Raw genomic sequence first — 27975 nt, 5'->3', positions numbered from 1 at the left:
CCTAAAAATTAATGCAATATTACAAGGCTTGTGTTCCCCATCTTCTCCTCGCGGAATCCCAAGAATAGTCCGGTTAATATCTACCCATACCCCAATAGTATTAGTATTACTATTAATATGGTATGGTATCTACTAATAGTAGATACCAAAATCTACACATACCCCAGTCAAAATTCAGTTTCACAAACATTATTACTCACAAGCAGAAGTACTCTCAGCCTACCACTTCCCACTTTGCTGAAAGGAAAAGAAGTCTACTGCTCACTTCAGCAGTGATCAAATTGAGGAAAAAAACAGACTTCACAGCCCAAACAAGTTCAGAGTTTTGTCTCATAATGTAGGTTCATCCTCAAAACTGTCCTCAAATTAAAGACAGTATCTGGCAAGTCCAACTAGAGGGACCAAATGCATATTTGGAAGTCAATTTTTGTCATACACACACACCCCTCATCTCAGGGAAACTGCAGTTCTGGGAAGCAAATACCCTCCTCCTCCCCCCCTAAGGCTTTCTTCAAACATCAACCTTCTTCATTTAGTGGTTTTGACCAAGGCACCAGAGTGACTTTTTCTTTCTTCCACCACACTACAGAAAACATTCTCTACAAAACAGCATTAAATATCAGAAAAAAGAAACAAGTCTACAGTTAAATCCAGAGGGGACTGTGAAATCAAATGATATGACTGAGACAGTAGCTCATTTTCTTATTTTTTTCTTTTTACCTAAAAGTAAATCCAATCAAATCCAAATAAAATTTTTGGCTTTTATCTGTATGAAACAGAGCAAGCAAGGCAAATGCAGAAGAACAGCTGAATACAAAGTTAGTGCTGGTACAAAATGAACTGGACCACTGTACTACACTGAAGACAGATGCTCCAATTTGATACTCTGCAACTTCAACACCCTTGTGGCTTGGGAAGGAGACTGGGGTGGTGATAGCACTTGCATACTGTGGCACCTCAAAGCTCCAAAGCATCCATTGAAAGAGCTGCTTGAAAGGAGAGCAGAAGGTAAAATAATGAAACTAGAGACCAAGAAACTCATAGGGTATGGACTTCTCAGAAGTGCTCTTCACACAATGTATGTTTGCAGAAGCCTCAAATGCCCCTTTTCTGTTAATAGTTCATTTGTGTGTAGTAAGTCTTGACCTAAACTGGTCTTTGACACAGACTGTAAAATACACGTCTTATAAAGACCCCATGGAAAATGAAAGTCAGTATCATGACAAAATGGATGATTTCTGATGTAATTTCTTTCCACTTGTGCCTTCCATATAAAGGAGACATGGAAAATATCTTTCCCACTATAGAGATTAAGAACTCCGCTTCAATAAAAGCACATCTGGCTGCTATGATGTTGAAGTAAGGGCTTATTAGTATTACTGCTGTTATTATGATAGCTGTTCCCAAATGAACAGTCATCCCTTCTGAAGTAGTCAGTTAGACAAGAAGATAACATCATCCCTGTAACACAAAATATTACTGTGAAGACAAGCTGAATCCAAAGATGCTACAGAATGGGATACAGATAAACAGGTATTTTATCTTTTCTAGATATTTTGACACCAAAACAGCTTGATGACAAAGAAAAAAAATTCTTCTACAGCTAACAACTTCCATGACAGAGGAAGCTTGAATAGGAGAAAAAATAAGTAATTTGTTTTCTAGGCTGTCAAGTCCTTTGTCTTGACCTGACAAACCTATTGATCTATTTGAAAGCACAAAAGGAACAGTAACTGCCACATTGGTATGGCACAAACCAGATTCAAAAAATATAAAGAGAAAAGGAAAAACAGCTTGTTTATATTCTGACTATCATGTGCTCCGGCTTTCCCCCTCCGTCACTGCACATAAAGCACTCATGATGGAAATACGACATACCTATCCCACATAGCTCTTGTCTCCTGAGTATCTTCAGGACACCAAGTCCCAAAAAAGCCCTTTCATCCTTACTTCGTCAAGGAGGCCAACTTTCAAAAAACAACAATGCACTTTGTCATTCACCCAGAGAACTTCTAAGCTTACTTTGGAGGATAATGTACAGGACAGGTTGGAGATCTGCCAGCCAGAGAAGGACCTGGAAGTATTGGTGGATAGTCAGCTGAATATGAGCCAGCAGTGTGCTCAGGTGGCAGAGAAGGCCAATGGCATCCTGGCTTGTATAAGAAGCAGTGTGGCCAGCAGGTCTAGGGAAGTGATTGTCCCCCTGTACTCAGCTCTGGAGAGGCCGCACCTTGAGTACTGTGTTCAGTTTTGGGCCCCTCGCTACAAAAAGGACATCGAGGTGCTTGAAATAGTCCAAAGAAGGGTGACAAAGCTGGTGAAGGGTCTGGAGAACAAGTTCTACAAGGAGCAGCTGAGGCAGCTGGGTTTGTTCAGCCTAGAGAAAAGGAGGCTCAGGGGCAACATTATCACTCTTCATAAGTGCATTAATTGCTGTAGCAAGTTGGAGGCAGTCTATTCTCCCACGTGCCTAGTGCCAGGATGAGGGGGAAGAGGCTAAAGTTGCACCAGGGGTATTTTAGGTTGGATATTAGGAAGAAAATATGTTCTTTTTGTTCTTCACTGAGAGGGTTGTGAAGCATTGGAATGGGCTGCCCAGGATAGTGGTGGAATCACCATCCCTGGAGGTCTTTAAAAGACGTTTAGATGTTGAACTTAGCGATATGGTTTAGTGGGGGACTTGTTAGTGTTAGGTCAGAGGTTGGACTCAATGATCTTGAGGTCTCTTCCAACCTAGACAATGGTGCATGTAGATGAAGTTAAGTCAATACTAACCAAATTTCCTGAAAAGCCAAATTCCCCAGAACTGCAGTGAAGATGTATGAAAAAGTATTATGCCATGTAACCCTGCAAGACTGTAGGGCACTGAGGAGAAAAGATACATTTCTTAATATCAGTTAGAGCAACACCTTTGAGCAGATGAACAACTGTACAAAAGCTAGTGTTTAGTGGCAAGCAGAACACAGAAAGGTGATAAGTTTATTTTTTTCTTTCCTTTGACAACAATGGAGATATCTGGGCTGGTAGATTCTACATGTTATGGATGTTGACAGCTAAACCCTTTATTGAGCTTTCTGAACTGACTATATTTTTAAAAGGTTACCAAGGGAATATGTAGACACTGCCCCAGTGACCAAAACAACACAGTAGATGTGTGCAGGGTGCTGGACATCTTCCTGTTGAGTTCTCAGCTGCTCTTACATATAGAAAAAAATTTTCCTTGGGACTCACAAGTGAAGTCATCCTTTTTGTTTAATACCAATATTTTCTAAAGAATAATCAGATATTTAAACTACAGAAAACAGGTATTCTATTCATGCTCCAAACACAATACGAGTATTAGTGGGTCGTTCAGCAAGTATTGGCCAACAAGAGGCACAAAGGAGCAGAACTCCAGACACGTTTTGTTTAAAAACATTGCTTATACGTACCCTTCCTGCTTTCACAATGTTTTCACAAAATATAAATTCATTTATCTTCATTTCACGCAGTAAATAAAACAGCATTCCTTACAGAAATGCATGCACGTAGATCTAAAATTTGGCATATAAGGACATGAAACAAAGCACAAAATAAACACATTTTAAAAATTTATTTTCAAAGTCCATTTTAGCTTAACTAAAAAAATAAAGTTGAACTTAGACATTTTCTTGAACCCAAAAGTATCTGACTTAAGAAATATAGGCAGATAAGTCAAAGTCCCAGAACATACGTTAATATGCAGTTCATGTGTTTAACAAAACTGTCTTAACATATGAAAAACAGTTAAGTGCTGAGCATTTACTGTACCTCAACAGGCAGCTTTGTTTTCTTCTGTTTTGATGTTTCAGACAAGTCCAATGAACAGCATTTTGTAACTTTGCCATTCCAGTAACAATCTATAGTTGAACAAAAATGGATTACTATTTTGTAAGGGAAAAGAGATAACCTATTTTCTTTCTGCAAGCAGTTCATGTTAGGATGTTTATTTTTATGTACTTCTTACTGTTCAAAAAAATCCATAGCTACAGCAGGAACTATTGCTTCAGTAAAAGTGGCAAAACAGCTTTAGATATAAATCTCATTTCTAGATGTACACAATTTTCAGGCATGGCCACTTGTGTGCTCTGTTTCACCAGTCTATGAGTAAAATGAATTTATTGCTTCCTTTACAAAGGAAGTCAAGTAGCACCTCCCTGTAGCTTTCAGCTCAGAAAGCTTGAAGAAGATTTTTCTCACCTGCTTTAATTTCTAGTAGACACTACCTACTCACAGAAACTGAAGACTAATCAGGGAAATTCTCATTACTGAATTTTACTCAAGTGACTAAAACACAGTTCTTCTCTTGTTAGGGATGGATCCTATATACCTCTCTAGAATTATCAATTATGCTTTTGCAGTTAGAGTGAAGTTAATTTTTAATATCTTCTCTAGAATTGCTGACTACCCCATAGCTTAGAAAGCACAGAAAACACCACTTGAAGTTCCTGTTAATAAAGATGTGCTGGTTTTTTTTTTTGTTTGTTTCTCTGGTTTGTAGCAGCAGCTCTATAAACAAGGGGAAAAAGCCTGTATTACATTTGCCAAAGAACAACTCCTTCAGATTATTTATTCCCATTAAGTCATATCTTTAAGTCAAATGAAACAAAAAAATTTACAGACCCTCTTCAAGGAGTGACTTATGTTGAAATATTCATTGTCAGAGTTGAATCTGAGTTTAAAAACCAGTTTTAATAAGCACTAGTATCTAAAACATAGCAAGATATACTGGAGCAAAATACTGTTTAAAAACACTGCAAAACTAAAGCAAACATTTCAATAAAATGATCCTAATTTCCAACCAGCCTTATTAACCATATCTGGTATCAGTTCCCAAGATCATACCAACTTCAGACAATTTTAATTCCCAACAGCAGCAGTTAAACAGTCAGACGTGAAGAGGGAGAAGGAAAGAGATATTACACGTAATGAAAACTCTTGTCTTGGCAAAACCTATAGAAGTGCTGAAAAGTTAAGGTATCCCTTTCCTCCAGCTCCTCGTTTCTAGCATTGTAGCTGCCTGCCGACTTAAGAATTGAACTGTGAACACCCATGGAAGAAAAGCAAGGAAATTGAGATTTCCTCAAGATTTCCTGCAGGTTACTTGCTTATTACTTTCTCACCATTTAGATACACATCATAATTCAGGCTATACCTTATTAAACAATAAAAATGACATGGGGCACAATCAAATAGTATAATCACATGACAAAAACATGCATCTCACAGAGACTAAGATTACATTGCACATATTTAATAAACAGCTACATGCATACTACATAAATCTGTAACAGATTTACTCAGGAACAGGTTGACAGGGACCACACAGCAGGCCACAGCCAACCTTTCGCTTTTATTCTTGGATGTGTCATGCAAGGTGGGAAATGTCTGAAATAAGTTTAAAAAATCAGAAAATGACTGTACTTAAAAGGATTAAGTGATTCGTTCAATGGCATTTCTGCAGCCCTCCAGGTAATTGAAGAGCTTTTCTTCCACCTGTCTCATGAAAAGCCCTTAATTGTAACCATTAAACAGAAATAGATTTCTGGCTATTTTTACAAAATATGTGTTGTTATGTAGCATCAATCCAATGCAATTTAACTCTGCAATACAGCTATAAAATGGTTGATTTGGTTTAGTGCCTTACTTCTGAAATACCTCACAAACTGTACATGAGAGTAGTCCAGACTACAGAAGGAAAAAAAAAGTCTTGTAATTAGAAACTTCTGTGGGGCTTTGGTGATGTTATTTTGCAAAAAGAAAGAAAAAAATGCCACACTCCACAAGCCTGCAAAGAACTTCATTTCCCATTAGTCCAAAGTACAATCAGAATCACTTTGGCAAGACATTAGTGTGCAAACTGGTAAATGCTGAAATATGTAGGTTTTTATTATAGTTTCTTTCCCTTCCACTCTTTGCCATGGGATGGTATTTCTTTGCACCTCAGGCACTACAACAAAGCACAATTGGAGCTAAGAAGACATTCACCCTATCACTACTTGATCACATACCTACTGGATTACATTCTTCTGGAAGTCTCATCCCTGTTGCTCCCTTGCCCACACAAAGCACTGCAAATGACCACTCATCTCCATAGAGGATCCCACTCCAGCTACAGAGTGGCTAAAACAGACTAGGGGATTCACTCACATACATCTCTCATTATTGACTCACTCCAAACAAGCCAATGGCACTGATGCTCATTTACACTAAAGCCAATTAGTCTGAAATTTCATTTACCCTAAACCCACACTATCATCCTGGCAGAATAAATAGGCTTTAAAATGAGTCAGCTTAATTCATTCCTCCTTTACGATGCCAGAGGAGCATAAAGTGGCCTAAGTGTAGTGAAGACCATAGCCAAACGATTTCTGCCATTGATTTTGTCAAAGTAGAATTCAACCTGATTTTAGCATTTATTGAACTGAGCTTGAAGCCCAGCTCAGCTATGCTGGCATCAGTGAAACTGCCTGGTCAGCTCAGCTATGGATGTAAGATAACCAAATGTCTCCAGCCACTTCATTAACCAACAAGTCCCAATTAAGGCCCATTAGAGAAAATATAGAATTCAGAGGGTAGGCACTGAACACATTGTAGCTCAAGTCCTTCTGTTAACTCTTAACATGGACATCAGAAGCAGATGAGTCAGAAGTCTCCAGTTGTTCCTGACCCAAATTCCTTTGCTTTTTTTAAAGTACAACTACCACCTTAACATTAGTTAGCTAAGCACATTACTCGATATCTCAAGATTGTAATTTTCTACACTTCTGAAACTTTTTGCCCTTTTCCATCCCCCTTCCTTCCCAGGGTGGGGTTAACTAGAACAAGAATTGTGCTAAGAGGCCATTAACAAAAGGCAGTCATTTTGTCTTTTCTCATTGTGTATATAGATCACATTTACCCTGCTCTAAGCCACAAATAGTTATACAGTATCTTCTGATGTTCTGCTTCTTGCTATCAGTCTTCATCTATTCCAGGAGTCTGTTGTTAATAGACAATTTGTAGTTATAACCTGTGTTCACCTGTTGTCCACTCATACCTCATGATGTTACCACTAGACTTTCGATTTGCCAATTTTTATTTAAAAACTCCTTCGTTGACATCCCAGCTGATACCCCACCACCACCCCCTTAGCAACTCCATAGATTATAGATTAAATAAAAATAATTATTCCAGCATTCTCTTAGTTTTGACTCCTGTGGAGCACAATTGAAGTTGTCAAGTGGAGGGATGATGCTTTTATCACTGCTAAAAACCACGAGGTCTTCTCATTTCTACCCATGTAATTCCTCTTGGTTAAGCTTGCCATCTGATGCTGTTATGGTCACTGTCTTGTCTGTAGAAATTAATAGCCAAAAACATCACTCATGGTCTAAGCACATGCAGTTTTTTAGTTGAAGTTAGGGTGGCTAGACTAAGACAAGGTCTGGAATTCCCAGTTCACTTCTGTTGTTTCTAATATCCATTCTTAAACTGCCCCAAACCATCCCTCCCTCCCCATCAACCCTCAGGCTCTTGATCAAAATCCTGCCCAGTATTTTAAAAATTAAGAAAAAAAATTAACTCATACTCTGGATGTGGAACTGCATAGAAATGAGAAATACATTGGTTGGATGTGTTTCTCAAGATATAGTGTCACATAAAACTATCGTCTCCCATTTATTATGGATGGATTATACAAGTGGATTATACTATAGGATACATAGCTGATACATGCTAAAAATAAGGTTCCTGCGAATGTTTGCAATGAAGCATCTAAGAAACTACTGAAGAAATAACTGTTTTCATGCATCAGTCCTGCAGACAGTAATGAGCAAATCAGCATTATCTTCATTTTCAGCATGCATTCAAATATTTGTTTCCTTTTTTACCAATTATATCTGACATAACATAACTACTCACTCACTACTACTATCTCTGCACAGAATTAGTACAACGTGGGGCGCTTCTGGCTGGACCAGAACAAAATTATGAGCAACATTCAGTTAGCATCAAGGTCAATTTTATTAGAGGATGTGACATACAGACACAAAAAAGTTCAGGTTAAACTCATAGTACTGGTAAACTGAAATCAGTAAAACAGAGTCGTTTGGTTTTTTGTTTATTTTTGTTTAAAATAGCCATAGTTAAAATGCTTTAAAACTAAGTAAAAATAAAAAGTAAAAAAAAAATTAAAAATTACCAGGAAATGAAGATTTTAGGCTTTCCTTTTAAGAAAACTTTTGCTAAATATAAGAACTTGAAAGTTGGGAAATTATTTTTTTTATCCACTTTCTAAAGGAAAAAGTTGCTCATTTATTCATTGGGAAATAAGTATTCTACATAATATTTAAGTGCATTTTGTTATAGTGTAGACAAAAGTTTTGTAGTAGAAGGCTTAACACTTTTCAATCAGTATATGAGAAAAAGTGATCAACAGAAGTACAAATATAAGACTTCTCGTGTCCATCCCTGAAATCATTGCCAACCCTGAGACCTTATCTTCAACATGCCATTTTTGTCCTCAGTTTTTTCTTACCAGTTTTCTGTTCTACAGGCAGCAGTGAAAGTGTACAGTGAGGCATAAAAAAAATTAGTCTGCTCCAAGTGTAAATGTAACACCTGAGAACCTGACTTGGATACATGGGAAACACTGGGTGCTCAAAAACATGTGCTGTGTAAGTTTTTGTGGCAGCATCACCAGTCCTCAGGCACCAGCACCTCTGCAACTTGCACAGAAACACCTGTCCTAATTAATCATCCAGTTTATCACCATCCATTGATGTCAAGAGTTGTTTGCATTAGAGATCCTAACTTAAAGTAGTAAGCCTTTCTCCAGTCTTCAGTACACTTTGCTTTCCATTTGATATTGCTGAATTTGCTCCCATTCCTACTGCTCTGTTGTCCAAGGTCATTCGTTTCTTCTGTATGAGATCATCATTAATAGTTTTTAACTTTTGATCTGCCAGAAATTTTCACTAGGCCAAACTTACTTTTTTTTGGTGCCAAGGTACCATATACAAGGGAAGAAAAATAGTGAAAAAAAGATGTACTGTGAAAGTGCAGTTACTTCAATGTTTACTTGTGCTTTGTACAAGAAACTCTGAGCCCTGGCTTGACAAGTTTATTTAGACAGTTACACTGACTGTTAGGGTAACTCCAGCAAGTCACACACTGTGTGATGCAGCCCTTGAAAATATATGCATCTGCATGTACATCTAAATAATTTAAGCAAAGGTTATATCAGGAAAGGCAACCCCAATATCTAAGAATCAAAACAACTAGTGGCCTCCCATTTGCAGAAAATTCATATATACAGTATTAATAAAGGACAAATTACAAGGCATATTTTACATGCCCCATTAAACTAGTAGGATTAAGTCCACACAAAATGTAATTGCCTTTTGATGTGAATAATGCACAAAGAGCCCAATCAGATGCAGTACAATCTAATTTATGACACAGCCCTAGAAATTTTGGTGATTAGTGTCACAGCATCACAAGTTTAATATATTACAGTGTTAAGAGGTACACAGCCCTGTTGTAAATTATTTCCCTTTTCTCTCCTGTACATCTGAGATGACAGGATGAAGCTAAATTTCTCCCTGACCATGTAGACAGCTCATTATTTCCCCAGAACACTCCTGTGCCATCACTAATCTCTACAATGTATCATCATTCATTTAAAATATCAGTTCACTACAAACAATGCTAAACAGAACACTTCTAATTTTTCAATACTTTCAAGGGCAAGTTCTCAGATGAATTCTATAGAGACTGACAAACTGGAAACACCCCCAGAAACATGAAGATAAGACCCTGCTATGGGTTAGTTTCTGAGGTAATGCAAGCTGGAATTGTTGCATTCCAGCAAATATTACACTGGGATTGGGTTAGCGCCAGAGAAGACATCAGGTACAGAAGCCATCAGAAAGTCATAGAAATTGTCTCCAAGAACCCAGAATTAGATCAATAACTTAATTTGAAGAAGAAAATATTTTTGCAGATATTCATGCAGGACATAAAACTATGCATTAAGAAAGCTAGCCAGAAATAGCCGTCTATAAGTAATCACTTAGGTACTAATCTGAGATCATGAGAAAAATCAGTAGGGATCTGATGACACGGATGAGCTTTTATCATTGGGGAGGAAAAAGAGGTAGTATACAATTAATGCATTATTTTGATATTAGGAAATGCAACTACCTACATAACAGCAGATCACCTACAGCAAAATAGATATTATTAAAAATGTACTCTACCATAACTGCACTCTGAACTTTTTTTTGAAGTATACCTCCAGGTTACCCACCATCTGAGGGTTTCAATTCTCATGTTGATGAATATTGCACATAAAATGTGATAATTGAGACACTTGAAGTTCTCAGTGCCATGAACAAGTCTTCAGTGGTATCACACAAATGATCACCACAAAAAAGAAAGTGTCAGCAGTTTGCAGGATCAGTCCCCACTATCAGTAGCAGAAGATTGTTTCTAGAGGAAGGGCAAACAGATGATTTAAAGTATGCTTGTGGGTTTACTTAGGGAGGAGAGGACAGATGGAACTGAATGTATCAGTTGGAACTGAAGAGGGATGCTCAAAAAGGAGGGCAGGTTTGTACTTCTGCATTGAGAAAAACATCAAGACTGTTGCACAAATGGCATGAGAAGAAAAACAAAAACACATGTCAAAAGTCAACACTGGTGTAGCTGTGATAGGATCCTGGGAAAGTCGCAGCTCTTAAAGAGACTGATTTGACCCTGGTTGGTTCAGTTTGCTTATAAACCTGTGGGGAAAACTAGTAAGGTACTATGTAAGAAAATGCATGATAGATTTCCATGCTTGCTGCATTACAAAGGATGGTACCTCTACACATACATAATGAAAAAAAAGTATAAAAATACGTAGTAAATATATGCAGTCTTAATGAGGCCAATGAGGGACCAGGAAGAGGGAATAAGTAATCAGGGTCAGAGTAATTGAGCCTTTGCAGGAGTCTTGGGAAATGGAAATGTTATGTGGTGAAAGAAATACAAAACAGGATATCTTTACAACCCTTACATTAATTTTACTTTAAATATTGAAATGGAAACACAGCCCTGCCTGGCAATGCCATCACTAAAGCCACTGCTTTAACTGGCTACAAAAAACAAAGATCTTATACAGAAGTCTGAGAAGAAAATTGTAAAGCAAGCTTCGATTTCCAAATTTTGTTGTCATAATCCTATTTTTCAGTACCTCTCTTCTGTCCTGAGAGTGACCTGAAAAGAACACCCTTTTGTTAGGAAGGGGAGCCCCATCTTACAGGCCTGCTCAGGCCTTCAGCACAGAAGAAGGCTGAGTGAGAAGTCTTATCTGTTACACAGCAATCAGAGGAGATGCTCATCTAGTCTATCTCAGGCTTAGCCTAAATAACAGATAATAGGCAGGTATGAACACTTAAAAAAAAAGTCAGAATCCTTTGTATACAGCAGTCAGGCTTGATTCCAAAGAATAAACAAGAAACGTGGGGAAAAAAGTGGAGCAGCTGGAAGATCCTCAGAGAAGGCTTCAGTAATTGAAATTTCAGTTCACTTGACATCTTATAGAATGTGTCACATTGAATAAAAAAGGAAAAAAAATCAGGACATTGCAATTGTTTCTGATGTGCTGGTTTAACAGACCTCGGTTATTTCAGCCAGATAAAGCTTCCTGAAACACTTCGTCTTTGTGCACTGCCATATTTAAAGTTTCTGATACTCAAATCTGAAGAAATATTACATATTAGAAAAGCAGGAGATTAACTACAACAACGAAGATTAAATATAACTATTTGTAAATTAAGGTATTGAATTCAGATTGCATTTGAACCTCAAGAGAAAAAAATAATAAAAATCCACTGAAAACTGACAAAAAACGCTTAATAATGAAGCCAGACAGGCCAGGTTATAACTGATGGAGATTGTGTGCTGTCTTGACACTGTGCACAACAGAATAAAAACTGAACAGAAATGTACCAGAGGTCTGAAATGCAACAGAGCTGGGTTAAGGAACAATATTGGTTCTGCAATGTCCTTCTTTCTGCTGGCTTGTTGGGTTTGCCTGGGTCAATCTGTTATGCCACCTGGAAAAGCTTTAAATTGTTCCAGTGATGGACAAAACTTGTCCAAAAAGAAGAGGTAAATAATGACAGCATCTCTGGACCCCAGTAAAACCTCCATGGCACCTATCACACCACTTCAGGTTGATACGAACGAACTGCCAAGCTAAAAGCAAGTATGATATTTGTCACTTTAAGCTGGTGCACAACTCAGTGTCTTACCAGGATTGTCAGGAGAATTTGAAGTGGAGGCACAGCTAGGAAAAAAAATACATAAATAAGTCTCAGGATTCACAACAGAAGAAAATAGACTCTATACACAATGTGAAGAACCAAAGGTTATACTTCATATTTATACTTTGGTTATACTTCATGGAAATCATGGGGAGAAGGCCAAAAGTTATGCCCTTATTCAAGAGGGGTATTCTAGATTAATTTCTAGAATTGCTGCTTTAAGTAAGTGCTGAAAGTCATGCCCATGTCTAGTGTTTTTTTTTTTGTTAGAAACAACATGCATGAAAGTCTCCAGCAATGAGGCACACAGAAGTAAACAAATATAAGGAGGCTGAAGTGCTTGAATTTAGTCATTTAACTGCTAAACCCCAACATTTCTTTTTATACATTGAAGGGGGAAAACATTTAAATAAAAGCCACCAAAGCAATTCAAGAGCTCAAGCTTCAAGCCACAAACAGCAATGTCACAAATTTAAAGATCAACCACAGCCAGTGAAGACAACTAAACCCCAGAATAAAACATCTCCAAAAGATGATTTCTTTTGTTTTCCCATCTAAAATCGGATCAACACAAGGTGGGATCAGATTCAAGGTAGCAAACTCACAAGTCTGTAATGCAAGGGATACAACGGGTGGGCAGTAAATTAACCCAAACACTAATTTGGTCAGTAAAAAATATCACAGAAGACATGTAGAGAAAAAAAAATTAATACCCCACACTCTCTTACATCCTGTTCTGAGAGAAACTCAGGGGAACAGATGATTTATAAGCTTAGAAAGCAAGTCATAAATATTCAAAATAAGTTACATAACATTTGCCTTTTTATCACTTAAGAACTGTGATTGCCTTGGAAAGGAGGCAGCACCTAGAGCCTGGGAAAGATGTTGCAGAGGAAACATGAAATTGCATATCCTACCAATGAAGAATCTTACACTTCTGGAACATGGTAGGGAAGGGGCTATTTAAACACTCAAATACAAAATTAAACTCCAAGACTCCCTTTGCCCAAGAACAGTAACTGTACTATGCCATTCTGAATTATCAGTTTGTCCAGAATCATAACTTTGATTACACTAGCATTTCCCAGCATAACCAGGAGCAGAAAAAAAAGACTCCCCAGGCTACCAACTCAGCCCTGGGCTGCCCATCAACTGCCCTCACACACTCACTGCCTCAAATGGCATAAAACATGAAAAACTGCACTCTGTATTGCCCAGTATTATATGAAAAACTTCTATTGAAGCAGTTCTGAAGAATTCCTACTGACAAAAAAACATCACTTTCAGCCAATTCAGCTCATTCCAGAGTTTACCTGGACCAAGGCCATGCAGTTCAAGTACAAGGTCAATTCAGGGGCTGACCCAAATTTTCCCAAAATCTGCCCAATTTAGTGGGAACTAGGGCAACTTCCATGCCAGTGAATTTCCACTTAAAGTCTTTTCCATCAGGAAGTCCACCCAAAGAAATTTGGTTTTAATCTTCTCTTTTTGATGAGGGAAAAAAGCTGCCAGCTCATGAACACCCAAACACACCTGCTTCAGCACAGAGCAGTCTCATAGCTAGCTATCAGCCTCTGGGCAGCATAAGAATTATGCCTTCTGACTGCTTTCAAATTGGATTCATAATTTCCCTGCAAGAGACATTGCGTGTTTCTCAATACTGGATATGGCAGATAAAGCAAAGACATTTTTGCAAAATCAACCAATTTTTTTTTTATTGGCACACTGTATAATCTGTCTGCTTGCACATCAGACAGACCTTCTATTAAGCAGAGCATTGCAGACTTTCAAAACACCTCCAGAAAATAAGTTTCTACCAGGAGCAACAATAATGTACATCTGCTCTAAACTGTGAAGTCCCTGAAAAGCTGGATTGATACAACGGCATGTAGCACCACCTGCCAAACACAGGAGTGATGCAAGATTTCTGCCCCAAGCCTAGGCACAAAAGGGTTCTTCGTACTGCACCAAGCCTGGGCACAACACAGAAGAGGAAAAACTGATTTTTCAGCTTTTAAATATATTTCTAGTCCTTGGGTGAAGAATTCATCCTAAAAGAGCTGCAATAGAAGCAGCCATTCATTCAAGGTTTAACCTCTCTTGTATATCAATTTCAGCACTCATACAGGTTTTAGTTCCTTATACTGAATAACTGTTCAAGCCATGAACAGTTTCACTGGTGCTGAGTTAAGATGCAATGGATAAAGGCATTCATCATGACGGAAGTTCCCAAGTTTATGACTTTAGACTCCTGGAGATTTGTTTAATTTCACTAACAGGGTACAGACTTAGGTTCTCCAACACAACTTGTCTGTTGAAGAACCGCTATAGATTTCATTAAAAAAATAGGAGACCACAGCAACTCTGGCTTACCTACCCTTCCCTTAACTGATAAAGATTTTTTCTTCTTCTACTAGAAGTTTTCATGGATGCCATTGTTTGTTTGGAGCTGGGCTTTCATTTTCCTAAGGGAAAGTTTTAGCGGTCTCCAAGGTTCTCCTTGCCAGACAGTGCCCATAGGCACCATCATAAGTATGTAGTTTGGAGAAGGTCAACCCACAGTTAATGGATTTTGTCAGGAAGGTGTTCTCTATCCTCTTGTGAAGAAAGTAGTGATGACTTATCCAAAACAATTCCAATTTTACTAATGCAGGTTAAAAATAAATTCTATACACTAGACTTTTAGCACATAATACCTCAATTGCATAATTTCCTTTGCTCAGATCCGATGGCTCAGGTAATCCTCTACAGTAGCTCAAGATTCATCTTTATTGGGTCTAAAAGAACTGTACAGTATTAACTTAACCTACAGAACTGAAGGGCAAAAAAAATAGTCATACCAGATTTTCCTTTTTGGGTTTTACTCCAATCCATAGAAGCAATTTACAAACACAAGTTGCAACAGTTTGGGAAATGTGTCCATTGAAAGCTTATAATGAGTTGAATAGTTTGCTATTTCCTACACCACTCAATACTTCCATGCACAGTCAATCAGCTGCATCAAGTGAGATGCATTGTATCCTCCAGGCCAGAAATAGCTGGTGGTAGGTCCAAGCAATCCTGCTTTTTGGGTGCACAAACCAGAGCAAGGGGAATCAGCTGGAAGGAGTCACATCTGCTCAACTTCCCTGTGACAACATAGACTTAAAAAGTAGAGAAAGGTGCACAGCAACCAATGTGCTGGAATTAGTTTTTAATAAAGCAGAAAATTTAAATTCAAATAAGGCTGAAAGAAATCATTCCCTGAGCAACAGCAACACTTTGACCAGTAGATATCAGCAAGCTGAGAAGAAGCAGTGGTACAAGCTGTAAAGGTTGCTACATACACACAGCAGAAATCCCACTAGCAGATCACTGGCCAGATCTGCAATTTGTCAAGGACTAAAGACTGATTTGTTAATAAAAATCCTCTGCAAGATCTATTTTCTTTCCTTTATTTTTTAAACATCACTGAATGGTAAAAAATATGAATTGTAGCAATCTGAAGCCAAAGCACACCTGAGCAATCAGTGGGTCCTGAAGATCAATATCCTGCTCAAGGTGCCATTCCCAATTTGTCATGCCAGGGAGAGCAAGCATCAGTTTGTGGGAGATTCAAGCATCAGTTTGGGGTAGATTGTGATTAACCACTCAAAAAAAAAAATCACATAGCTCCACACATGACTTTAAATGCAGTTGTTCACAATTAGGTTTTCAGCCAGGACTGAGGAGAAAGATGGAGCCTGCAGGTTTTAAATAAGCTCCTTGCAAAGCTGAAGCACTTCAACCATATTGTTTGAAATGTTAAATATGAGATTTAAAAACTGCATTTATCTTTAAAAACAGTCTGAAGGATTGAACCTCTAAATCCAGGGGTGGCATCTGACTGAGCACAGCCTGCTCCCCTCAGCTAGATGTTCAATTTGGGTACCTAAACATGTAGTGATCTACCTGCAGGCACCCTGAAATATAAAAATGAGTAAGTCAAATTTCAACAGAAATCCACTGCATTTAAGCTGCAAAGAACAGCAAATCACAGCTTGAGCTGAAGGAAGAAGCCTGAGGGCAGGGCTTGTTACTGTAGTGTTGACAAACCCTCAGGAAAAGCAGCATTAATAAGGGGTTTCTCTACATTCTAGAGAAAAAGAAATAAAGAAACACATCTAACAACATTTTTGTTTACTAATAGTAACAAACCGAATGTACCTAGACTCTACACAACAGCTATACACACCTAAGCATAGCCTTTAACAAAGCGCACTGAGAGGAGATGACAGAGGAGTAAGAGAAAAATTTAATGCAAAGAAAATAAAAATTCACTAGGTATCCAAGTACAGTAACAGCATTCCCAGACTGAAATATTAGACCCTTTTTCTGCCCAAATTAATTTGCTCAGCATGACTAAGTTCAGAGCTCTTAAGTGTGTCTACAGAAGTAAAGATAATCCTTAATGATAGTATTTTGTATTAAATTGATCTGTCCATTTTTATCTAAGCTTCCAAGGGCAGTAAATAATTTGGATCCTGCACACTATTAAAACTTTGTTCAACTTCAGTTGGAAGAACTGAGCATCTCCCATAAACCACACCTGACAACAGTTAGTCCTCCTGTGCTCAATTAATCTCCTGACACTTTAAAAAAAGGAACATAGAAACATTCCCTGCTTAAAAGGGGGAGCAGTATCAAGGGAAAAGCTGTATGCAGTAGGCTCTGGTCAGTGCCAGGCTTGTCCCTCGCATAACCAATTGCAGTAAGTAATAAAAATCTATGTAAAATATTTTATTCATTTTGTACCCTATAGCACTCTACAACTCTTAAGCGCACACACAAGGATCCAAATAACAAGCCCTGGGACGTCTAGCTACATACATTCCCTGCAGTACTTCAGGTTGATTGTTTACATATTACAGCCCTCCCTGCTTCTGTCCTTTTCTCCAAAACCCCAAAGCCAGAAAACACCTTAGTTCTAGAAGAAAAAACAATTTCCAGGGCTCACAAACCTCAAAATGAGGTTAGTAAGCCAAGGTCCATAAGTAGTGTTCTGGAAGACAGGTGTGAGCAATGCAGTTTTATCACATCTAACAAGTGTTCTGCTGAATTGCTGTAATTGGTACTTAGTCAAGTCAGTGGGGGAATTGCAAGGGAGATTCATAGAAGTCCAAATTTGAATTGTTAGTTCTTCATTGACACCTTAATATTTAGCACAAATTAGCTCCTGTGCCTACAGCGTACAGTAATAACACAGATATGATTTAAATACATTTGCACACACAAATCAATTTAATTTATGGCATTTACTCACCAACAGCTAATGCTTACACCACCAGCTGCACAGGCACAGCAGCTCAGGTCTGCAGGGTTATAAATGCCAGCCTACCTCTGCCATGACAGCACTCCATAACCTTTCTCCTTTTTGTTTGCATCTCTCCAAAGAGATGCAACAAAGCACTTATAACAAGAGAGTTTCTAAGAGTCCCAAAAAAGTCTTACAAGGCCCTCAGCACACAGGTGCCCAGGATGAACACAGCAGCTGTGCAGAGAGCTCAACCTTAAGTCCTTTGCCATTACTTTAGCTAGAGCCTGTTCTCTCAGACAGCCTGGGGCATAGTTGTTCCCTCACTCCTTAGCAATGATATTGCAGATATTAAATCCAACGTTACTTCTTATTTATTCAGGGTTGGATGATGGTTCAAGTGAAAACACATAGAATCATAGAATATCCTGAGTTGGAAGGGACCCTTAAGGATCATCAAGTCCAACTCTTGACACCGCACAGGTCTACCCAAAAGTTCAGACCATGTGACTAAGTGCACAGTCCAATCTCTTCTTAAATTCAGTCAGGCTCGGTGCAGTGACCACTTCCCTAGGGAGCCTGTTCCAGTGTGCAACCACTCTCTCTGTGAAGAACCCCCTCCTGATGTCAAGCCTAAACTTCCCCTGCCTCAGCTTAACCCCGTTCCCGCGGGTCCTGTCGCTGGTGTTAATGGAGAAAAGGTCTCCTGCCTCTCGACCCCCCCTTACGAGGAAGTTGTAGACTGCGATGAGGTCTCCCCTCAGCCTCCTCTTCTCCAGGCTGAACAGGCCCAGTGCCCTCAGCCGTTCCTCGTACGTCTTCCCCTCCAGGCCTTTCACCATCTTCGTAGCCCTCCTCTGGACACTCTCCAACAGTTTCATGTCCTTTTTATACTGTGGTGCCCAGAACTGCACACAGTACTCGAGGTGAGGCCGCACCAGCGCAGAGTAGAGCGGGACAATCACCTCCCTCGACCTACTAGCGATGCCGTGCTTGATGCACCCCAGGACACGGTTGGCCCTCCTGGCTGCCAGGGCACACTGCTGGCTCATATTCAACTTGTTGTCTACCACGACCCCCAGATCCCTCTCTTCTAGGCTGCTCTCCAGCGTCTCATCGCCCAGTTTGTACGTGCAGCCAGGGTTTCCCCGTCCCAGGTGCAGGACCCGGCACTTGCTCTTATTGAACTTCATGCGGTTGGCGATCGCCCAGCTCTCCAACCTATCCAGATCCCTCTGCAAGGCCTTTCCACCCTCATCTGAGTCCACAACTCCTCCAAGTTTGGTGTCATCAGCAAACTTGCTCAAAAAACCTTCTATTCCTACATCCAGATCGTTTATAAAAATATTGAAAAGTACTGGCCCTAAAATGGAGCCTTGAGGGACCCCACTGGTGACCACCCGCCAGCCTGACGCAGCCCCATTCACCATAACCTTTTGGGCCCTGCCCGTTAGCCAATTGCTCACCCATCGTGTGATGTTTGTATTTAGCTGTATGCTGGACATTTTGTCCAGTAGGATCCTATGGGAAACCATGTCAAAAGCCTTGCTGAAGTCCAAAAAAATCACATCAGCTGGTTTCCCTTGGTCCACCATACGGGTGATCTTATCATAAAAGGAAATCAGGTTAGTTAGGCAGGACCTACCCTTCACAAACCCATGCTGGCTGGGACCAATGATTGCTTTGTCCCCCAGGTGCGCCTCAATAAGTTCGAGAACCATCTTCTCCATGATTTTACCAGGCACTGATGTGAGACTGACAGGCCTGTAATTGCTAGGGTCTTCTTTCTGACACCTTAGAGGGAATTTTAATATAAAAAAAGTATAGTGATTTTTATAAATTCAGTGGTTGTTTTAGTGTGCTGCAAGGTGAAGGGTACATTTTTGGCAACAGTAAGCCTTTCTTTCTGGCAAGGAAAGGTTAGATGCAATTTTAGGGGCAGGGGAAAGCTTTCATCATTAGTAATTTCTACTGCAATAAAGTCTTGGAAGATCTAGTAAAACTCAACAGAAGTCTTTAAGTTACAGCAAAGCTAAAATAACGGTTTAAAAATACAGAATTCTTGCCTCAATTATTTATAGTTTCTATCAAAAGAAGAAATCCTGGGGGAGGACAGAAAACAGTAGGTGATTTAAAATGTGTAATCTCTCTTATTTGGTCCAAGAAGAGCTTTTTATTAGTTTTGCTATTGAACGATTTTTTGATTTATTTCTGTTTCTTTCCTCTTGCCTGTATGTAATATTTCTGAAAAAAAAGTCAAGTTTAATAACAAGCAGATGTAATGTATGAACAGATAAAAGAAAAGCCTTCAAAATGATAGTTCAAGGTCCATTTTTGACAAAACGTGGTGGCAAGATTATACATTGCATCTTCTTCAGCTTCTATAAAGTAGTTACAATGAAATTGCATTGTTCCCCCTCAACTTTTTAGCATACCACCTTTAGATGGAAGTGGCTATTTTTACTTACTAAAGTGTGCTAAGAAGTAGCAATATAACAGCAGAAATATCAGTTTCTCAACTACTTTTCCTTACAACACCCAAAAAGAGAAATGTATTAAGATAACGCAAGAAGCAAGAACCACATGCACAAAAAAGCCATTTTGCACATAGGACTTACTATGTCAGTAAGCTACTAACACACAAATCCAGAGAAGAATTTAAGTGTTAGGTCCCCTACACAAATTTAACTCCCTTATTCCACCCATTTCCTTGCTTTTGATCCTTTGATGCAGAACCTACACCTTGGACATCTTGTCTGTATAACAGGGCCCAAATGAAGAGACAAATGGAAAAAGACAGAGCATAGCACATACTGCAGCTATATCTCTAAGCTAAAAACAAAGAGCTCAGAAATCCACAAAGATATTCCCAAATTTCATTTGCTTAGATCAAGTCCAAAGACCATGGGATTTTTCTATCCTTCTTGTCTTAATAGAATCTGGACCCCCATTGCACAGCCTAGGAGCCCCCCATTACTGAGCCTCTTGGCTCAGTACTTTTGTTCACACATTATTTGCTTAATATATAATCATGGGCTGTTCTGGCAGTCTTGATAAAGCACTTAGTTCCAGTATGCTAAGCTTTGTCTCTCATTTGTCCCTGCACGACAGCTTTTGGCTCCCCTTAGATAGGCTCTGCATGCTCTTACAATTAAATCACTAAAAAAATATACAACCTATTTTAATCCCCTTTTAAAGTGCAAAAACACAAACAAGTGCCAAGAAGGACATTTTACAAAGGGACAAGGTACCTCAGCATAAGCTTGCAATGTCCAGCCAAGGATGTATCCTTCACCTTCTAGCAGGCAGTCCAGCAACTTTTCTCTCCCACTATCAAAGGGAACTGTTGGAGAAGCACACATCTTAAAAAGCAGTTTGGGTCAGCTCTTGCCTTCCCCCATAAAACCACTACTCCTCCAAACCCCTCCTTCTTCAACAGGTGGCCACCTGCTCCAGCTCACCCTCCACGAGATGCAGGTGACAGCAGTTCTTCCAAAGTACTCAGCAATTAATCTAAACAGGTCCCAGATGTCTCTAGGACCGGTCCTGAGAGTCTTATTACATGCCTATGCTATATTATACATGTAATAAATTACATGTAGTGCTGTGTGTTCCTACAGCATCACATATATGTTATCTGACAGATTACGCATCTCCCCAGAAAATGCTGTAGTCATAAACAACTTGAATAAGCTCTGTTACTTAATACTTTTATTTGAACTCGGTAAATACCTCAGATTCCATAAAATTCTGTAGTATTTTGAAACTATTTTGTTGGTCTTGGTCAATTCTAAAAGAAACACTCTCAGCCTATAAATACTAAATAATCAGGACTTCTGTTTTATGATGAATAGGAAGACACTAGATAAAACACACAGCCCAGGTCTGAAGTTTTTCATGCAGAAAAAAAAAATAATAATGACTGCCTAAATCCTTTATAAAATGTAAAATAACTTTGTATAAGCACCAGTCACTCATTACAAGATGCCACAGACATTTCCCATGAGTGAGAGCAAACTACATATGCATTCAATATGTTGGGCACAGCGAGCCCATGGGGCTGCATTTCACACTGGTTAATTGAACATCTCAGAGCTGCTGATCAGTGTGAACCACAATGAGCCAGCAACTTCACTATTTTTCTGTCTCATGGTTGTGCACTTGGTAGTACTGCCATGCAACAAAGTGTTTCTGTGCCTGCTGCACAGGAGGATAAAAGGAGTTACTGATGGACTTAGAAGAGGAGTTTAAAATCAACTTTTAGAACAGGTGAAGGGCAGAAGTCCCTCTGTTTTCCTCTGTGTGCTTGGAATTGATATCATTTAATTTCATGCACTTGGGGTGGGGGGGGGGGAGGAAGGAATTAATAATCTGTACATGGTGTGTGTTTTGGAGCTTGTAATATGCCTAAGGATACTGCTGTGGCTATTCTTGTTGAACAAGTATTGCTTACTCAGCTCTCCTGAGCAGTGTGCCAGTAGTGTCAGCCCAAAGCGTTCAGCTACTCTAAGCTGGAAGCTTCACAACCATGAGATTTCAATTTAAAAATATCATTTTTTACTCTTTGCCTTCTGATTCTTATTTTTGTCTTCATAGTTCAGTCAATGCCTATTTGCAAGTTTCTTCTCCATAATCTCAAGAGCTTAGCAGAAGCTTCAATTCCCATATAATTGCCAAGAACTGGAAACTGAGACCTTAAGCAGAACATTAAATGCTGTAACAAAGACAGAAGACACTGTGAAGTCTGAGCAAGTCAAGCTCCCAAAACAAGCTGGGCGATCGCCAACCGCATGAAGTTCAATAAGAGCAAGTGCCGGGTCCTGCACCTGGGACGGGGAAACCCCGGCTGCACGTACAGACTGGGCGATGAGACGCTGGAGAGCAGCCTAGAAGAGAGGGATCTAGGGGTCGTGGTAGACAACAAGTTGAATATGAGCCGGCAGTGTGCCCTGGCAGCCAGGAGGGCCAACCGTGTCCTGGGGTGCATCAAGCACGGCATCGCTAGTAGGTCGAGGGAGGTGATTGTCCCGCTCTACTCTGCGCTGGTGCAACCTCACCTCGAGTACTGTGTGCAGTTCTGGGCACCACAGTATAAAAAGGACATGAAACTGTTGGAGAGTGTCCAGAGGAGGGCTACGAAGATGGTGAAAGGCCTGGAGGGGAAGACGTACGAGGAACGGCTGAGGGCACTGGGCCTGTTCAGCCTGGAGAAGAGGAGGCTGAGGGGAGACCTCATCGCAGTCTACAACTTCCTCGTAAGGGGGTGTCGAGAGGCAGGAGACCTTTTCTCCATTAACACTAGCGACAGGACCCGCGGGAACGGAGTTAAGCTGAGGCAGGGGAAGTTTAGGCTGGACATCAGGAAGGGGTTCTTCACAGAGAGAGTGGTTGCACACTGGAACAGGCTCCCCAGGGAAGTGGTCACTGCACCGAGCCTGACTGAATTTAAGAAGAGATTGGACTGTGCACTTAGTCACATGGTCTGAACTTGGGTAGACCTGTGCGGTGTCAAAAGTTGGACTTGATGATCCTTAAGGGTCCCTTCCAACTCAGGATATTCTATGATTCTATGATAAGTTTATGAACTTTCAGAAGTTCTTAATTATTCAAAATTCACAGCTATCACAGGTGTCTTGAAGCTACACATAGGCTTGTTGTTCTCACTGCAGACCTTGATACCTATGCTTAATCTAAATGGGAATTCATACAGTAGGTACAATGGAGGTGTGTTGATTGACTCCAGAAGCTGATGTCAAAGTTCACACACACACTAAAAATAATAATTAATAATTAATAATAATAATAATAATAAAAGATTATCTTCAGTAAAGCTTCTGTTCAGAGCTAATAAGAATCTTGGAAATGCTCATTAAGCAGGATCTAAATACATGTACACCATGTACACCTTGACCGCACTTGTCTTGAAATACTTGTGCTTCATTTCACAATATCCAGTTTCAGCACTTCTGAAATATGTAGTCTTTTTGGTTCCTGCTTTGATGACAAGCTTTTTCCTTTGATCTCAGTGTAGGAATTTTCTCTGGCATGCTCTCTGCTCTCACCTTTTTCTGGTCTACTTCCAAGAACTGAACATTTTTAGTTCTCCCATTAGATTTTAGCTTTTGTATATTTTGCTTTATTGGAACTGGCAACAGGGTGCTATTTAAACGCAGCTCCATCTGGCAGAGTCAAGTCCTGCAGGTAGGGTGTCATGTTTGATTTTATGCTTTCTTTTTTTTTTTTTTGTAGTTGGAGCTAAAGAAAAAAAAAATGTTTACTATAAAAGTTACCTTCATAAATCCCTTTGAAAGATCTTTTGCTGTTTTTGTGGGACCTATTTGTGTCCTTATGAATACTGCCCCTCCTACACTGCCAGAAAGAAAATAAGTGGGGTGTACATGGTTTGGCATTGGTCTTGGGATTTTCCTCTCCTGCTGCCCATGCCAACTGCATGTCCTAGGCACGTATGTGATTTTTTTTGTCAGCATTATATCTAGTCAAAAACACTGTAGGCCTAAAATAAAGCTGACATTTTGGAGACTGAGTTTTCAGGTTTGAAAATGAACACAGTTTTCTTTCATTGCCTTGGTCCAGATCTGTTATATAGTATGAGGTTACATCTGACACCTGGAGAAGAGATATGCTAGACTGTTATACCAGCATGATAACAGTTGTACTTCACAGGTGGAGCTTCTCAGACAAAAGGTGATAGTATGGGAAGCAAGGCCTAATAAATGTCATTTACTGGAGTCTTTCTGGTGAGCGTATCAGATAGATCTGGTGTACCCAACTGTTTCCTTCTTAGTCTCATAGACTGAGACATTATTTCTTCTATTCCTTTTTCTTCTCAGAAAGACACATCTTCTAAAAACCTCAAAAATATGATGCTAAATATGATTTGGAGATATTCTCCACTTTTGATGGAGCATAGTCCACCAAAGCAGATACCCAGTGGCCAGAACATAGAACATGTGCACAACCTCTCATTAGGCTGTATTGAACTGGGGGGTTGGAGAAAACTGGTGTGCTGAACATAGTATAAATAGCACACAAAGAAATTATGTTCACAGTATAAAATAGGGGAAAGTTATAAATGGAAAGCTGGTATCTTCACAGAAAACCAGTGCTCATGTTTAAGCCTGAGCACTATTACACTACAGGTACACCAGTGCTGGCCTTGCCCAGGAGGGTAGCTGGGGTTCCTGAGACCCCGTTTTCTGCCTAGCAAGCTAATTCACAGCCCTCTTCACTCTCAGGTAGTTAGCAGCTGTTCCGCACGTGTAGAAGGAACTGCAGACAGCTAGAAAGCCCTCACCCTGCAAAGAGCAGTTATCAGAACTACACTGGTCACAGCCTGGCCCACACGGAATCTGGCTTCTGCCAATAAAAGGAGACAACAGCAAACTCTGGGTCTTGTAGAGCTCATGTAGTAGGTACTCAAGCTGATTGCACAACTGTGGAATTACAGTGATCTTTTATGTTGTTTGCCTTCCCTGCTTATACAGCTGTAAATGTCAAAGGCTGTCACGCACAGGCCAACAAGCACATTTAAGTACCAGGGTATGCTAGAACAGCTGCTGCCTGATCAGGAGAACCATCCTTCAGGGCCATCTCATTAACAATTCGGTAATTTATGTTGATGGCAGTGCAGGGAAACAAAACCAACTGTTGTTCAGGCACATGCAGTCCTCATCTGGACAGCTTGCCTTTCCACAGGAGTTGCATGTATCCCCCTCCAGATAAGGGAAGGATGAAAGAAAATGGAAGATGAGAGCTGAAAAACAGATATCTAAGTACAACCCGCATTGGCATTGGTAGATTACAGCTCACAGTGCATTCATTTTTAATGGATTTAGTAACTAATTTAGTAGTTGATGAAAAAATGCATGCTGCATTGGTTTGACCCATTCTTGTGTGCTCCAAGCTGGGCCATCCAGGTTACATGGGCTAATGCCTGGGTTGGCCTCTGAGCACCAGGAGCACTCAAGCTCTTTTTTAACATTAGAAACTTAAGCTAACATTTTGCTTGCTTCTAAATAATGTCAGTGACTGTTGAATCAGGATTTAGTCTGAGACATTTGTCTGTAGCAAAGCATGAGCTGACATGCCCAATGTCACCAAAGAATGCTGTAAACAAAGGGAAATGGGCACAAAATGGCCTGAGCATCACTGTCACAGTTCATAATTCTGTGTGCAGTGCTGTACCTACAGACTGAGTCTCACCAGGGGACTAATTCCCAGTGGGCATTGTACCAAACACTAACAGGCTTTCCCTTAAAGAATTGCTTTCTGATCTGCACCCTTGCATTTCTTTTTTTCAGCCTTATCTTGGTTTTCTTTCACTGTAAGCCACCTTTCCCCATATTGTTATTTATTACTTCTTATACTCTAGACACCTCTATTTCCAGACAGTGATGAGCTCCTTCTCACACATGCGTTTGTGAGCCAGCCCTGTCTGTCTCCTCTTTCTCTGCAGCTTTTGACACTGTGCAGTTTAAACAACATGTGATTAAAATAGCTAGAAATGTGCTAGCATTTTTAATCAGACAGACAAGTCTAGGAGAGCTTCAGAGATGCTATAATTCACATAGAGACTTTGGGCAGCAATTTCAGGCTCCTACCAAGGTTTCTGAAACAAAAGAAGCTGCACCTCATTTTCCACATTATTGCAATGTACACCCAGTCCTCCGTTTGAAGTGGATAGAGGTAGGGTACTTAACCACATGTAAAACATGTTAAAAAAAAAAAAGGAAGCATCCTTGACAGACATGACCCCATGAGGGAAAAAGATGGACTGAAGAGTCGATTAGCAAGATAATTAAACTAAACTGACTCCCTGGAAGTGAAACTATCCCATAGTAAAACATGACCACAGCTGCTCCCCAGGAAGACACTAGTTCTTCCATTGCTCTGCCACTGGGTAGGTACTACCTAATGGGTAATAGTGCCTACCCATGGGCAGGACTGTACTGTCAGTCTCTTAATGCTTACCTTTCTTGGTAATGTGCAAGTCTGACAGAGTCTGACAATGAAATTTATATTCATGATGTTTTACTCCAACCACTGTAGCCAGCTGCAATGCCCAGCATGCTAAATGAAGTTCATGCTTTTTTCAAGTGAAGGTATCAAAATTAAATAAATAAAATTAAATTAAATAAATAAAAATCACTGATAGGACTGATGTCACTGATACTTTTGTCATTTGTTCTGATATTCCTAAATAAATCAACTTTTATTGATATTCTAAGCTTCTGCATTGCTTTGGCTTGAATTACATTTTAACAATGCCAGTATTTTCTGTTGAAGTTTAAATAGCCTCTCTTAGCAACAAAATGTCAGTTCTCACCTTCCAGCCACTTTCTGGCTGTCTGTCACAAACAACACATTCAGAGAAGTGAAATAAGCACGAGAGATGTTTCTGTATATGAATAAAGAGGAAATGTCAGCTGAAGCCTCTATTTCAGTAGCTTATTGATTCCCCCATACCAACAGATGTGACAATCCCAACACTGGAATTACATCTGACATTAAAAAAAATGCAGTTAAGGGCTGCAGTAACTAACAAAATTATAGAAGACATTATATGCCCTCTGTCCTTCAACGTCTAGTCTTCACTTGCATGCTGCATATTTTCTCCCACTGTTTGAATCTGTCTGCTCAGAAAGTTCACTTGGCAATCTGCTGGCAAGAGCCAGCTTGTGACACAGCCATATGTTTACTGCTGTCTTCTGCTTGGCCTTTGCACTAGGGAGGAGTGGCTTTTACTGACAGTGTATGAAACTCAGTGTCTGTCTTTTATCTCTTTGACTACCTAGAAATGACTGGGAAATTATTTTGGAAAGCTGTTTTTATATTTCTATTAGAAGAAGGTTCTGCCATCAAAGAAGCATTGGTGGAGAGCAGCCTACACATCCACCTCAAAGCGGGAATCCAAGCCACTGTGCTGAAGTGCTGAGGTATGCTACGGAAGTGCTCCTCAAGCTGTGGTCTGAAAGATAACAGGAGACTGGGTACATTTTTTCAAAAGGCAAACAAAGAACTTTAAGAAAAAAAAAATATTTTAAGTGCCCTTTTAGCCTATTTTTTACTTGCTTATAAACAAGAAAAGTTTTGAGGAACTCTCAGTCATTTTTTTAAATGAAGTGAGTGGTCCCTTTATGAAAACTATTAAGAAATATAGTGTGAAAGGTCTGGAGAGATCCTCGTCAGAGAACAGCAGAACCGATCAGATTTGCAAAAGCAAATGTGCTGGACAGCTGGGACCTGGGACATCAGTCAGGTGCCTTGAAAAAAGAACCACCTTTCTTCAGAAACATCTACAGAAGACAAGGACTTCAGCTCTAGTTGGGTACAAGAATTTAGCCCAAACAGTGTGAGAATATCAGGACCAGA

The 27975-nt window shown here is 39.7% G+C and overlaps 1 long non-coding RNA gene across 10 annotated transcripts in view; it reads right to left on the bottom strand.

Annotated features, from left to right (window-relative positions):
* Positions 1-21002, bottom strand: part of LOC137858904 (uncharacterized) — a 296077-nt gene extending 275075 nt beyond the window's left edge. For 9 of the 10 annotated variants that reach the window (XR_011098068.1, XR_011098066.1, XR_011098064.1 and 6 more), the window contains exon 1: positions 20835-21002. This is a non-coding gene — a long non-coding RNA (uncharacterized lncRNA). The remainder of the gene's footprint in view (positions 1-20834) is intronic. The other variant, XR_011098072.1, reaches the window with a different exon arrangement.
* Positions 21003-27975: the final 6973 nt, after the last annotated feature.

Source organism: Anas acuta, chromosome 6 (assembly GCF_963932015.1).
Source record: "Anas acuta chromosome 6, bAnaAcu1.1, whole genome shotgun sequence".
Lineage (NCBI taxonomy): Eukaryota > Metazoa > Chordata > Aves > Anseriformes > Anatidae > Anas > Anas acuta.
The sequence above is the reverse complement of the archived record's forward strand: the minus strand, read 5'-3'. Positions and strand labels throughout refer to the sequence as shown.